A 15062-nucleotide genomic window follows, 5' to 3' on the forward strand; every position below is an offset into this window, starting at 1 on the left:
GTAGAAATGGTCAAGTCCAAGAACCACACCATGCATCAGGCCCAAAAATGACACAGAAATGGCATCAAGAAACCCCCTCACAAAGAATGAATCTCTTAAAGGGAATGAATCTCTTAGATGCCAATTTCCTGAGAAATATGCATTTTTCCAAGAAGTACAAGAAGAGCCTGAAAAAGATTCAGGCAAGCAACACCAAGGCCATGAATACATGTGCCCAGGTTATCAAGGCCCTGGTTAAGCCCAGGGAAGTTTAGCCTAAGATGCCAAAGGGTGCCAGCCACAATCTTGATCACCTTGCCTTCCTTGCCCACCCCAAGCTTGGGAAGCGTGCTCATGCCCACATGGCCATGGGTTGTGGGCTCTGCCAGCTGAAGACCAAGGCCCAGAGCCCAAACCCAAGCCAAGACCAGGTCCAGTATCAGCTCTTGTTCCAGCTCCAGCTCCTGCTCCCAAAGGTGTCCAGATCCCCAAGGGAGCCCACAATCCTGCAAAGGCTCCATAGTAAAAGCTTCTGTCTGTGAATGTGAGGACAGAAGGACTGGTATGACCTCTGGGCACCTATCTACAGGGGACTGGTGTCCTCCTGCACTGTTTGTACCAACAAATCCAGAGTCAGGAAAAAAATTTTTTTTCAATAAAGTACTTGAAATTCAAATTCAAGAGCACATTCAAGGGCTAGCTAGGGCTGTGGCTCAGTGGTAGAGTGCTTGCCCAGCATGCATGAGGCCCTGGGTTCAATCCTCAGCACCACATAAAAATAAAGGTACTGTGTCCACCTGCTACTAAAAAATACATTTAAAAAAAAAAAAAGAGCACGTTCAAGATATTATACAACATGATCATGCTGGTTTCATTCCGGGAACGCAGGGAACAGTAAATGAGTAGCTCAAAGAGTAAATGAGAAGTTAAACTAGAACGAAAAGCATAGATTGCTCTTTTAAGAACTCAGCATTAGAAAGAAAATAGGGTAGTAATATGAGGAAAAAGCAACTGGCAACTTCTTATTCCATTTTTAAGGATAAAAGAGTACATTGGTACGTTGGAATAGAGTAAAGGGACTGAAGGGGAAAAAAGGAGAAGTCCTGGGGAATGGGAAAAGGGAGAAACTATGGAATTAAACTGAGAAAATTGTGTACATATATGAATATAAACCCTTATGTGTGTCTATAAAGCACCAATTCAATAAGTAGCCAGGCACAGTGGCACACTTCTGCAATCCAGCAACTAGAGAGGTTGAGGCAGAAGGACCACAAATTCAAAGCCAGCCTCAGAAACTTGGCAAGTCCCTGGGCAACTTAGTGAAACCCTGTCTCAAAATAAAAAAAAAAAAAAAGGGTTGGGGTTGTGGTTCAATGGTAAAGCACCCCTGGGTTTAATCTGGTACCAAAAATAAAAATAAAAGAACAATAAATAAATAGAAGAAAGATCAACAGGGTAGAAGAAGGTAAACAGGGGAATGAAGGAAGGGAGGGAAGTGAAAGTACTGGGGATTGTAATGAATCAAATTATATTGCATGAATGTATGAGTATTTCAAAATGAACTCCACTATTATATATAACTAAAATACACAAATAAAAATTTTAAGACTACATTTTAACTTGAAGGCAAGATGCAGACATGGAGTGAGAGCAAAAATACCAACACAAAGGGTAAATCATGGTGTACTGTACATCATCAACTCATTAACAATGTATTACTTTCCTATGATCATATATGAATACACAACCAATGTGACTTCACATCATTTATAACCACAGAATGAGAAGTTATACTCCATATATGTATAATATGTCAAAATACATTCTACTGTATGTATAACTGAAAAGAACATATAAAATTTTTTAAATAATATTTTACAATATTTACAATAATGTGATGAGGTTTTACATTTTATGTATTTAAGGAAAAATTATAAGAGCAAATAAAAAGAAAAATAATCATTAAATTTACCAATATAATAGGGTACAAGAGGCAAATGAAAACCAAGAGAGAAAATATCCTTTAGAAAATAAAAATTATTATTCAGAACCACACTAGGAGAAATACACAATAATAAACGTTGACTCTTTTACAAGAGAACATGGCTTCGGATACTAGTAATATATTTAGGATAATTTTTGTTTGAAGCTTTACACAAACAAAAAGTAAAATAGTTGATACTAAAAAAAAAAAACAAAGAAACTTTCTAATAAAGTCATGTTGTTTTTAATTAATGTAAAACTAATATCACATTTTTTTATTCCACAAAACAACTTCACAATTCAATTCTTAAAATGACATCTTCTGTTAGTTAGGGGGATGTTGAAGTCTTTAAACACTGAAAGACTACTACCGTGAATAAAACCTTACTGTAATTACTTTTGGTTCCATTTAAATCCGTAAAAATGTCCACAGTCATACACTTCTGCACAATGTTAACATTAAAAGCACACTATTAATTTTTGAAACATGTGGTCACCTCAAAAGCCCAGGAGTAAAACATGTTCATTAAAGAGATGTGAAAAAGTTCCAAGTGAACTGCCAAAACTAGCATAATTATGAAAATATTTAACACTGAAACCATCTGAAATCACATACTACATATAGATTACAGTGATGTCATAATAAACATTCCAGCCAAATGCACTAAAACTACTGCAGTCCAATAAATCTGGTATACATGGGATGACAAACATGTTAAAGCAAAAGAAAGAACAAGATTTTTTTTATTTTAAAAAATTATGAGCAGCAAAAAGGGGTAGATTAAATTTGAGTTTCCAAAGAGCTAAAACACACACACACACACACACATTAAGAAAGTTTCCTTACAAACTACACTGTTAGTATTCAAAACAAAAGCAAACTAAATAACCATTTGCTTAAATAAAATTAATAAACCTGAAATTTTACTATTCTCAGAAATGAACATTAATTGTACTCAAAGGAATATACACTACGAAACAAACATTACCAAACGTGCTAACATCTTTTTTTAATTGGGGTAGGAAACTGTAATTACACACATATTATAATTTTAAATAATCATTTTGATAATCTGTTTTCATTTCAATTACATTTTAAATTTTATCATTTTTAAGTAGGTTTCCACTCAAATACTACCCTAGCCAAAATAAGTAAAATGAAAGCAAACCAAGAATAATTAAGAATAGAAAATAAATCTAATATTTACTACTAAAAATGGAATTGCTTCCATAATTAGTTTTGAGTTCATGATGTGTTTTTAACTAATAGGCATCACTTTGGACCATTACACATTTATACTTCATTGAAAGCATCTGATTACTAATAAAAGAAACTGTTCTTAAAAAAATTCTAAATACTATCTTAAGATAATTTTTAACACCAAACACATTACAGTTTCTTTCTTATTTCAGTTATAATTTTTCAAAAATGTCTGGTAATTACATTTCATGGCAAAAGAATGTTTGCTCTTGAGGATCACTTAGATATTTCTGAAAATACTGTTCTTTGCTCCTCATGAAACAAGCAACAATGTCATTTCCTAACAAAATTTTCTAGTTGAGGTAAAATGTGGCCAACAGTATATGAAAACAGATCCATTACTTTTGTACTGACAGCAGATCATGGGCATACTGAATACTCATTCCCTTACCCTTTATAGGTCTATTCAATTAAAACTTGAAAACCATCAATTACCAGTTTTTCAATGGTGTGAATAAGATTGAGAACAAAACTTATATTAGGTGACGAAATCATTCCAATTCTTTGTCTAAAGATAGACCAATAAGTTAAAATACAAGAAAGAGCTGAAGGTGAAATTAAGAAGTACTTAAGGTGCTTTATGCTTTTCAGCCTTGTTACACCAAACTTGGCAATCAGAAAATGACTAAGGCTCATCTAGGAGCTGTGACCACCAAAAAGCTCCTAAACCATTAAATAAACTACTACAAGACTCTTAGAAAAACTCACCTTTGTCCTGTGCAATAATAAGTACTATGGCAATTGTCACAAGACATAAAGAATTCCTTTGAGTAAAACCATACTTCAGAGTCAGAAAGTCAGAAAGGCAATGAAGTAACCAGCTCAGAGGTATACTTGAGGAACACAAGAGAAGACCAGGAAAAACACATTTACTAGATCTCATGATAAAAGTGGGAATCTCTGATTTACCTCTATACCCTTAGAGCTATTCATAAAGTTAATGCAGGTCACTGCTATAGTTTGAATATATTCCCCAAAATTTTGTGTTGGAAACTTAATCCCCAAATTCATATTTGATGGTATCTGAAAATGGGGCCTTTGTAAGATAGTTAAAATGAGGTCATGAAAGGTGAGGACCCCATGATGGTATGAGTGACTTTAAAAGAGGAAGAAAGACTTGAGCTGAGTGCGTGCTCTGACCTACCATGTGATGATCTCCACCATGTTATGATACAGCTAGATATCGGTGCCATGTTCTTAGACCTCCCGGCCTCCAAATGAGTAAGCCAAGTAAATCCTGGTTTGTTGTTTTGTTTTTTGATTTTTGGTTTTTGGTTTTTGGTTTTTGTTTTGTTTTGTTTTGTTTGCAGTGATGGGGAGCAAACCTAGGGCCACAAACATGCTAGGCAAGCAGTCTCCATTGACTCACTCCTGGCCCCTATACAATTCTATTCTTTATAAATTATCAGTCGCAGATATTATGTTACAGCAACAGAAAATGACTAAAACAACCATATTAAAAAACCAAAAACCACTGGGCATGGTAGTGCATACCTGTAATCCCAGCAACTTGGAAGGCTGAGGCAAAAGGATTGCAACCAGCCTAAGCGACCATCCTGTCTTAAAGTTAAAAAGTGTACATATAATAAAATGAATTAATTAATAATAAAAATATAAAGCCAGAAACAGTGATGCACAGTTGTAATTCCAGTAACTCAGAAAGCCAAGGCAGAACAATCACAGATTTAAGGCCAGCCTGGACAACTTAGTGAGACACTGTCTCACAACAAATAAAAAGGGTTCAGGATACAGTTCAGAGACACAGCACTCCTGGGTTAAATCCCCAAAACCTCCAACAACAAACAAAAAAAGGGCACGCTTAAATAAAAGAAGAATGTGTAGCACCAATCTCTTCACACATCAACTTTAGCACACAGAGGAGCTATTTTCATCTTCTCTGCCCAAGGTTGAGTACACAGGTTTAGAAGAAACTAGAAAAGAAAAGTGACCCTCCCCTGCATTTTTATACTTGATCAGTTCAAAAGAAGAAACAACTAATTTGACTGGCAAAAGCTAAACTTTTACTGGACCACATCATAATAATGGAAGAGACCACTATACACTTCTGCGTGATGGGGCTTCTCTTCTGTGATCCATCCTACCCAGTAACAGGACCAGAGCTAATGTCCCCAAATGACTCAATTGTTAGCTATCCTTCCTCTGCCTTCTTTTCACCCCCACAGATACCTGACACAAGATTCTACTCCAGCTACAAAACAATCAAACCATATCAGTTAACAGCAGCACATGTTAGGAATCATTCATTCTTTATGGTGCCCATAATGTTCCTTTTTTTTATGCTGGCAAGTGAGTACCAGATTCCCACCCTCCTACTCCCCTATTTTAAAACCACTAAATTAAAGTGGTTAGACCCTCTTTTAGATTTTGAAGGTGAAACAGGGAGAGATTCAAGGAAGAAAGATAAAAAATATATTCAGAGACATTTGGCCTAAACCATATTCTATGATCCAATTTTTATCAGAATTTGCTGGGGAGATTGGGCCCCAGAACAGATTACTAAATGTACTTTTATCATATGTCATTCCCCTCAGCAAGTCATATCTGAGCCAAGAAAATCATGCATTAGGCACTTTCAGAGAAAACAAGTAGTATAATAAATGGTACTTTATCCAGGTACTTTACCTATCTACTTGACAAATAATACCTATATACATAAAAAAGTTAAGAGCAATGTAAGAATTAGTCAGTGATTTATATATGTCACAAAGAAACAGCAGTTACCTTTATTGAGCATTTGTATGTGCTAGACAGTACATATTATAGGCAGTACAGTAAGGAAACTAGGGTATTCCCACACAATAAGGAAACATTGGAGGAAGGGGACAAGAAATGATAGTAATAAATTAAAAAGAAGAAAACATTAGCTAAGCTCTAGGCAGTGAGTCGAACTTAAGATGACATACAGCTCTGCTGAAGTTGGCCTTTGCTCTTAGAGACCTAGTAGAGCTAAGTGGTTAAGATTGAAACATTTAATAGCAGTAAGATTTTGAGCCATTATATACTCTATTATGGTCTGGATATGAGGTATCCTCCAAAAGCTCATGTGTGAGACAATGCAAGGTTTAGAGGAGAAATGACTGGATATAAAAGCCTTAAACCAGTCTTTGAATTAATCCCTATGGGGATGAACTGAGTAGTAACTGAAGGCAGATAGGGTGTGGATGGAGGAGGTGGGTTATTGGGGACGTGGTCTTTTGGTATATATTTTGTATCTGCTGAGTGCAGTCTCTGTTTCCTGATCATCATGTGAGCTGATTCCCTCTATCACACTCTTCTGCCATGTTGTTCAGCCTCACCTTGAGCCCTGAGGAATGGAACCTGCTGTCTGTGGATTAAGACTTCTGAAACCATGGGCCCCCAAATAAATTTTCCTCCTAAAATTGTTCTGGTCAGATCTTTTAGTCACACCAGCAAAAAAGTTGACTAAAACACTCTCTTTATGCTTTACTTTCCACCTATAAAAAGAGGATATTCTTGCATTCATAGGGCTTATTAGGGGACTTATGCAAGATATGGGTGTAACGTATTTACCAGTATTGACATGTTGGAAGTATCATAAACACAAAATATTTTTGTCTCTTTTTTCTTCCTCTTTTCTTCCCTTTTCTTCTCTTTTCTTCTACTTTTCTGAAGAGATATCTAAATGTAGCACATTACTAAATATCTCCATAATACAAGAAAGGAGAAATCACAATGAGCTTGATTAGTCGGGAAAAAATTACAAAGATCATGATGTCTGAAAAGACTGATCTGCAGGAAGAAAGGGATAAAGAGGAAGAAGCAAATGTTTTATTGAAATGAGGGTGGGTAGCTCAATTTAGGTAAAACAGACAGCAATATAATATCAGCCTATAAAAGAAGCGAAGGCCTTGAATATCAGTCCAAGTAATTTAAGCTTTATTCTATATGTTGACAAGCCAATGAAATTTAAGAAATAACAAGATAAAATGCTTGACTCAGGAAAAATCTTTGAAAGCAGAGATACCAACAATTAATAGAATATTTTAAAAGTCTAAAAATTAAATGAAGAGGGGCTGGGGAGATAGCTCAGTCGGTAGAGTGCTTGCCTTGCAAGCACAAGGCCCTGGGTTCGATCCCCAGCACCCAAAAAAAAAAAAAAAAAAAAAAAAAAAAAAAAAAAATTAAATGAAGAAAGAAGCAATGAGAATTCTTTTTTTTAACGTTAGCACCACAAATTCTGTATGTCTAAAACAAAATGTATAAACTCTACAATTGATTCAACTCATTAACCCACTATTCTCATTTTCCCCACAAATTCTCTTGGTTCTTTATGCTCTAATTCAATGACACTACCATCTTACTCTTCTAAGAAAGTATAACACGATCTTTCATACCTGCTCTCACCTTGCAAAATGATGCTAATGAGTCTTACATCTTCAGAAAAGCAGACGCTTGATCATGAATTGTATAGAATGACACTACTCTCTAAGCTCCATATTACCCAAGAAACAACCAATTAAACTTTTGAAAGATGCAATTTTTAAAGTGAAATGGTGGCTGCACTTTTAGATGGAGGTGTTTCCAGTAAAAGCATATCATACCAATATATATGTCCACACAGGAGCTGAATATATTATAGTAGAGATCAAAATAGATCAGATAAATAAAGAGTTAGGACAAATCTAAATAGAAAGGATGTTTGGAACTTTTATATTTCCAATAAAAAGAAAAAACAATTTATGCTTCTGATAGTAGTATACTAGATAAATGGTAACATGATAACAATAAAATAAAAAGAAAATTTTAACTAAGCTCAAGGCATTGAGTCAGAATGAAGATGACACATAGTTCTGCTCAAAATTCAAAAGCTGTGAGAGGCACAAAAGGAAAACAGAGGATTCAAAATGGTCATGCAAGGGGTTGGGGTTTTAACTCAGTGGTAGCACACTTGCCTAGCATGTGTGAGGCACTGGGTTTGATCCTCAGCACCACATAAAAATAAATAAATAAAACAAAGGTATAAAAGACAAAAAATAGTTATCAGGCTCACTATTTGAAATCAATATTGGAGTGAAACTCCAATACTTGAAAGGAGGCCAAAAAGAGATACTGCCAACTGCTGCCTAGAAGGTGCAAAGAAAGAAAGTCAGAGGAAAACAAACTCAAAATAAAGAATTCTACGATATTTCCCAATATCAATATTGCAGGAGCTCTGAACTGCCAAGTTAAGATCTGATTCTAGACTGCAGAATAGAAGTAACTATAAAACTACAAGGCCATGAGAAATGTACAAAGGAAAAGCTTAAAAGTGAAAATGTGACAGATAATGACCCTTCTAGTCAAAACAACCTTACAAACCACTATTCTAAAGTACTCAAAGAAAACTAATGCTAAAGAAATCAACAAAATTACTTCAATAAAATTAATCTTCTAGAACAGCCTTAAAATATTTCATAATTAATGTATTAAGTATCCTCACAGAGAGATCTAAATGAATATCTCTACATACACACAATGGGGAGAAATTGCCCCCAGTCCACATTAGGATTTATTTTAAAACCATGATAATTTAAACAAGCCAATGGAACAGAGGAGAGCCCAGAAATAGAGCAAGACAAACAGACAGACACATACATACATACGTATGTACATACAAACATACATACATATGTACATTGATACTTACTCAGAATAGAACAAAGGACCATTATAAATCAGTGGGGAAGAGATGATTTGAATGGTACAGAAAGAACTAATTACCATTTCTGCCTTATATGATACATGAAAATAAATTCCAGTGATTTAAGATAAATGAGAAAAATAAAATTTGAAAGTACTAAAAAAAGTCATAGGAAAATATCATTATAACCACAGGTCAACTGGAAATTTCCCATGAGACATAAAAGCCAAACAAATAAAAATGAACACTAAAACATCCAGCTATATGAAAATTAAAATAAACTATTCTACAAAATAAGAGATACTAAAGAAAACTTAAGACCAACCAAAGATTGAGAGAAGATATTTGCAACACACCTAATAAGCAAGAAAACAGAGTATCCTGAATAAAGAAAGGAACCCTGTAATAGAAAAACAAAAATATAAGAACTGTTATTGCATAAAAACATGTTATGTAATGTATTTTACATATATATAACTATAATTAGTTTTAATTATATAATTATATGATATATATGACTAACAAGAATAGTAAACAAAGTCTTTTTTTTTTTCTTCTTTTCTTTCTGTTTTGTTTTGTTGTTGTTGCTGTTGCTGTTGTTTCAAAGTACTGGGGGATTGAACCCAGAGACATTTCAACACTGAGCTACATCCCCAGTCTTTTTATTTTTTGAGACAGGGTCTTACCAAGTTGCTTAGGGCCTCACTAAATTGACAAGGCTAGTCTAGAACTGGTGATCCTCCTGCCTCAGCCTCACAAGTCACTGGGATTACAGGCATGTGCCACCACACCCAGCTAACAAAGGCTCTTAATAGGCAATTACACAAAAGGAGAGTCACTTGTTATCACAAAAATGTAGATATAAATAATATAAATGTCTGAAGAAGAACATCAAAAAAAGACAAAGAATTAACCTTTACTACTTATTTATTTTTATACTATATGAATTATTTTTCAATAAGAACCACTTTTGTGACAAAAAAAGCATAAGCATTCAAGTATTTAATTCCATGTGGTTAAAATTTCACTAAGTCTATAACTGGGGCTGTCCTAAAAAACTCAAGGTATGTATTATCAAATTATGTACTATAATATAAGAAAGAATGTTTTCACAGAAATGATTCATATAATCATTCCAAAAAACTCCAGAATATTTAACTAACTGGACAGAAGACATATTGGTATTTTAAAGTGTTAATAATTTGCTAACAATATAATACACCACATATTTTAAGATAATACAAAATTGTTTTAAAAACAAATTCATGAAAAAAGGATGAAGAGTTTTTAATACATTTTTCAAATATATTGTCTTTTTTTTCTTTTTTGTGCAGCTGGGGCTTGAACCTAGAGCCTTCTCATCTTAATTCTCTTTCTAAAAGTACATATGCTTTAAAGTTTTCAAAGGCATTTCTTATGTTATCCCCTAAGTTCAAATAAAAATAAAGGCTTACTAAAAAAAAAGAAGTGTTTGTTTAAAAATAAATAGGTTAAAAGACGATTTGAGAGGCCTAAGGAAAAAGAAAAGATAAACATTTATGAAAAAAAGAATATATGCAACTGCTGCATATGAAACTGCAAATTCTAAACATATGCAAAAGTAAAGGTCAAAATCAGGCCAATATTATGATGATCTAAAAGCAATATGGGAGGGCTCACTTCGGCAGCACATATACTGTAACTGGAACAATACAGAGAAGATTAGCATGGCCCCTGAGCAAGAATGACATGTAAATAAATGAATCATTCCATGTTTTTAATTAAATTCCATGTTTTTATGTCAAAATGAATCCTAAACTAAAAAGAACCAATTTTTTTTAAAACAAACAAACAAACAAACAAAAAAGTAACATGGGAAAAAGACAGGGTTGTGGGGGGAAAAATCTGCAAACACCTTCTAACAATGTCTAATTTCAAAGAAAGAAACCCAGGAGCTGGGGATGTACCTCAGTGAAAGAGCATTTGCCCAGCATGCACCAGGTCCTGGGTTCCATTCCCAGGAGCAGGAAAAAAAAAAAAAAAAGGGAGGAGAGGGGAGGGAGGAGGGGAGGGGAGAGGAGGGGAGGGGAGGGGAGGGGAGGGGAAGGGAGGAGAGGAGATAACTATATAGTTAAATAAAATATTTTTTCTTGTTTATTTCTTAAAAATCAACAAACTTCAAAGCAATAATAAAATATTGTGAGTTTGTACCACATATAGAAGAGTTATGACAATGGTATCACAAATGATGATAGAGGATAAAGAGAAGCATACTCTTTAAACATATTAATATAAGGGATGCTCTATATGAAGTGATATAAAATTAAGAATAGATGGTGATAAGTTACACGAGCATGCTGTCAGTCCTGAAGCAAATGGTCAAAAGTAAAGAGGTGTGATAGCTAAGAAACTAAAAATAAAGGCAAAATGGAATGCTAAAATACAGCAATCTCCCCTTATATGTGGAGGATACATTATAAGAAACTCAATGCAACCCTGAAACTGCCAACAGAAAGAAACTCTTATGTATTTTCCTATACATATGTCTTTAAGACAGTTTAATTTATAAATTAAGGCACAGAAAGAGGAACAAAAACTAATAAAAACAATTATATACTACAAAAAACTGCCTGTATCACTACTCCTGCACTTTAGGTCATTATTAAGTAAAATAACAACTATTTTGAACACAAGCACTGTGGTACTACAAAATTCCATCTTATAACCAAAACTGCTACCAAGTGACCAAGGGGCAGGTAGGGTACACAGTGTGGATATTTTAGACAAAGGAATTACTCACATTCCAGATTTCATCACACTACCCAAAACAGCATGCTATTTAAAACTTGTGAACTGTTTATTTCTGGAACTTTTCATTTAATACCTTCAGACCATGCCAAACTTCAGATGACTGAAATCACAAAAAACTAAATCACAAATGAAGGAGGATGACTATACACTCAAAACAAAAGCAGACAGGAAAAGAAAAACAAAATCTGATGGAACTAAGATAGAACAAATAATAATACCTGGGCATGAATATATCCATAATAAGTATATGAAATAATGCCAGGTACAGTGATGCATGCCTTTAATCCCTCTGACTCGGAAGGCTGAGGCAAGAGGATTGCAATTTCTAGAACAACATCAGCAATTTAGCAAGAACTTAAGGACTTAGTGAGACGCTGTCTCAAAATAAAACATTAAAAAAAAAAAGGGGGGTGGGGGTATGGCTCAGCAGTTAGGTTAAGCCACCTGGGTTCAATCCCTAGTACAAAAAAAAAAAAAAAAAAGGAAATAAAATATATATATGAAATTAAATCTAAACACTTCAACTAACAGGCAGAAATTTTCAGACTAGTAAAACCCAACAATAATCTGTCCATAGAAAACTCAATTCAGGTATACTCAGTACAGTTTCTAAATACTAAATATCTTAAGTTTCCAAAAGTCGGTCATGGCAAAATGAACTAGTCTAAGGAAAAAGAAAATCAGCAACTTATAATCACCAAAACTAAAATTAGAGAACTGTTACATATAAGTTTGTGAATCAAACCAAACAAAAAAATGGAAAATGTGAGCTGAGGATGTAGCTCAGTGTTCCAACACTTGCCGAAGTATTCACAAAGTCATGGGTTCAACCCCCTAGCACCACCAAAACTAAGAGGAAAAGCAAAACCTATAATCTCAGATCCTTATTATTTGTAATGCCAGGTAATGAATGGAACAGCAACCAGCAGGGAAGAGAAAATTTGCAACCACCAGCAAACTATAAATTTTCAAAGTAGAATATTTTCTGTATACAGTCTTGAGACATATAAATTCTAGTGACCAAGCACTGAACACTATAATTAAGGTTGCACGGTCACTTCTTCTACAACCCATACTTTTAATCATTCATAACATTCTCAGAAAGTCTCTCATGAAACTAAAGTTTTACTTGTCTCAATCCATATGTTTCTTCCTCCTTAGAGAAGCTATGAGAGAATAAAAATATACCTTCCCAGCTCAAAAAAGGGGGGAAAATTACACCAAGGAAAATAAAATATAACAAAACTCCACAAACTTCCAATTATGGCAAACAACAGTTAAAACTTACTCATTAAGTAAAAAATAAATTTTTACTGAACCACTTTATACCAGGTTTGGTGTTCACGTGCCATAAACTTCAGGCTTATATATGACATAAGACATTTGGATTTAAATCAATACATGTACTGTTTAAAGATATCTTTATAATGTTATCTTCGCAATAGCTAACTAAAAAATTTTTTTTCTCCTACTATTTCTAGGCTCTAGACACATGTAAATGTTCAGGAAACTATGATTTTCCTCTGTTCCTGAACACTAAAAGCATTCAACACATTCTAACATAAACTGACCTACATTTTCATCCAATTACAGGTCAGTTATTTGTGGTTTTTGGCTTTTTATTTCCATTTCAGTAACACTATTTAATAACCCCAATTATTTCAGCCCAATAAGAAGTTACACCTAAAACAAAACAGTTTAGCTTCCAATGATTTTGAGACTACAAACAATATTTCAGGCTAAAATTAATTCATAAACAACGTGTAATATGTCAGTTATGTAATATGTCGATTTTTCCTTAAAAACTTCCAGGAAAGAAAAGTGCTTGTCTGTCTCATTAACTAATTTATCCACAGCATTTAGTACAGAGTTATCAACTCAACATATTTGTACTAAATGGATTAACTTTTCAACTTTTCCTTCAAAAAAAGGAAAATAAGTATTAAAGTGATAATTTCATAAGTATTAAAGTGTTAATTTCATATGTAATTTATTCACAGTGCTTAATGTCAACTTTATTATTCTTCAGTTAGACCCATGGTGAGCTTGACAAGTCTTTAAACTCTTTTCCAAAATCTAAATTAGGGCTGGTGGTTTAGCTCAATGGTAGAACACTTGAACAGCATGCATGAGGCCCTGGGTCCCATGCCCAGCACCTCAAAAAAGAAAAAAAAAAAAAAATCTAAATTAATAGTACCATAAATCCAGTAATCCACACTAACAGTCCTAAGCCAAAATTCCAAAAGTCATCCTAGAACTTTCTACACTCTTACTCTAGAATCTATCCTTATTTCTTTATGGCTACAACAAATAACAGATCCATCTGGTTCCCATCATTTTTTCTCCTAGAATGTGACAAAATGAATTCTCTGAAATGACTTCCTCCAATGCTTTTCTCCATGGTGAAAAACCAGTTAACTTCCTAAATCACAAAATCAATCAAACTGTTTACCTGTTTAAAATAATTCAATGACTCCCTAACAACTACACCAGTGGTCCTCAAATATTTTTATCTCTTTTAAAAATTACTGACAATCCCAAAATGATTTACATGTATGAATTACACTAGCCATATGTACCATATTAGAGATAAGGAGAATGTTTGACATATATTTATATTCGTGTACATATTTAGGTTCATTTTTTTTTTTTTGATGCTCGTGAACCCAGGGTCTCTTACATGCTAGGCAAGTGCTGTGCCACTGACCTACTTCCTAATTCCCAGCTTGCATACATATTTTATGATTTATTTTAAAATAAAAATATCACATTTACAAATAAATTCATATTATGAAAATTTCAAAATAAACTAAAATTTTTAAATTTCCAGATTATGAAAAATAGCTACATTTTCAAAAAAAAAAAAAAAGAAAATTGGCATTATTTTACATTTTTTTAGCTCTGGATTAGTAGAAGACAACTAAATTCTCATATCTCCTTCTGTTTTCAATCTGTTCCAATGTCATTTATCAAGTAGTCTCTTGAAAATTCCATAGTACATTCATGAGAGAATGAGAATTTTTTAAAACTAAATCATGTTTAGTATTATGAAAATAGTTTAAACCAAGCATACCCATGAAAAACCTGAGGAAGACCCTGAGGGTCTTCAGAGAACCACTAGAATACAATAAATATTAAAGTCTCTTATGAGTTGCACAAAAGTTCATTATCAAAGACAAGAAAATCTTTGGATAAGAAAGAAAACAGATTTTAGGAAATAATTCGCATTTAGGAATATACTTGGAGGCAGTATGAAAACAAGTTTGGAGAGAAGTACCAATGAAGGCTGGAAGAGATATATTCAAAAATAAGATAGCAGTAGAAACCAGGTTTGATAAATAATTAGATATAAGAGATGCATTAAGTTAAGGATGACTTTTGGGTTTC

The 15062-nt window shown here is 33.7% G+C and overlaps 1 protein-coding gene and 1 non-coding gene across 8 annotated transcripts in view; one reads left to right on the plus strand and one right to left on the minus strand.

The window, feature by feature from the left end:
* The window catches only part of Vps13b (vacuolar protein sorting 13 homolog B), an 829431-nt gene that overhangs the window by 784301 nt on the left and 30068 nt on the right, over nt 1-15062 (minus strand). The window lies entirely within an intron of this gene.
* On the plus strand, nt 10537-10643 carry LOC124968283 (U6 spliceosomal RNA). Its single transcript, XR_007105658.1, has one exon. It is a non-coding gene; the product is annotated as a U6 spliceosomal RNA (small nuclear RNA).

The sequence above is a fragment of the Sciurus carolinensis genome, chromosome 1, assembly GCF_902686445.1.
Source record: "Sciurus carolinensis chromosome 1, mSciCar1.2, whole genome shotgun sequence".
NCBI classification, from domain to species: Eukaryota; Metazoa; Chordata; class Mammalia; order Rodentia; family Sciuridae; genus Sciurus; species Sciurus carolinensis.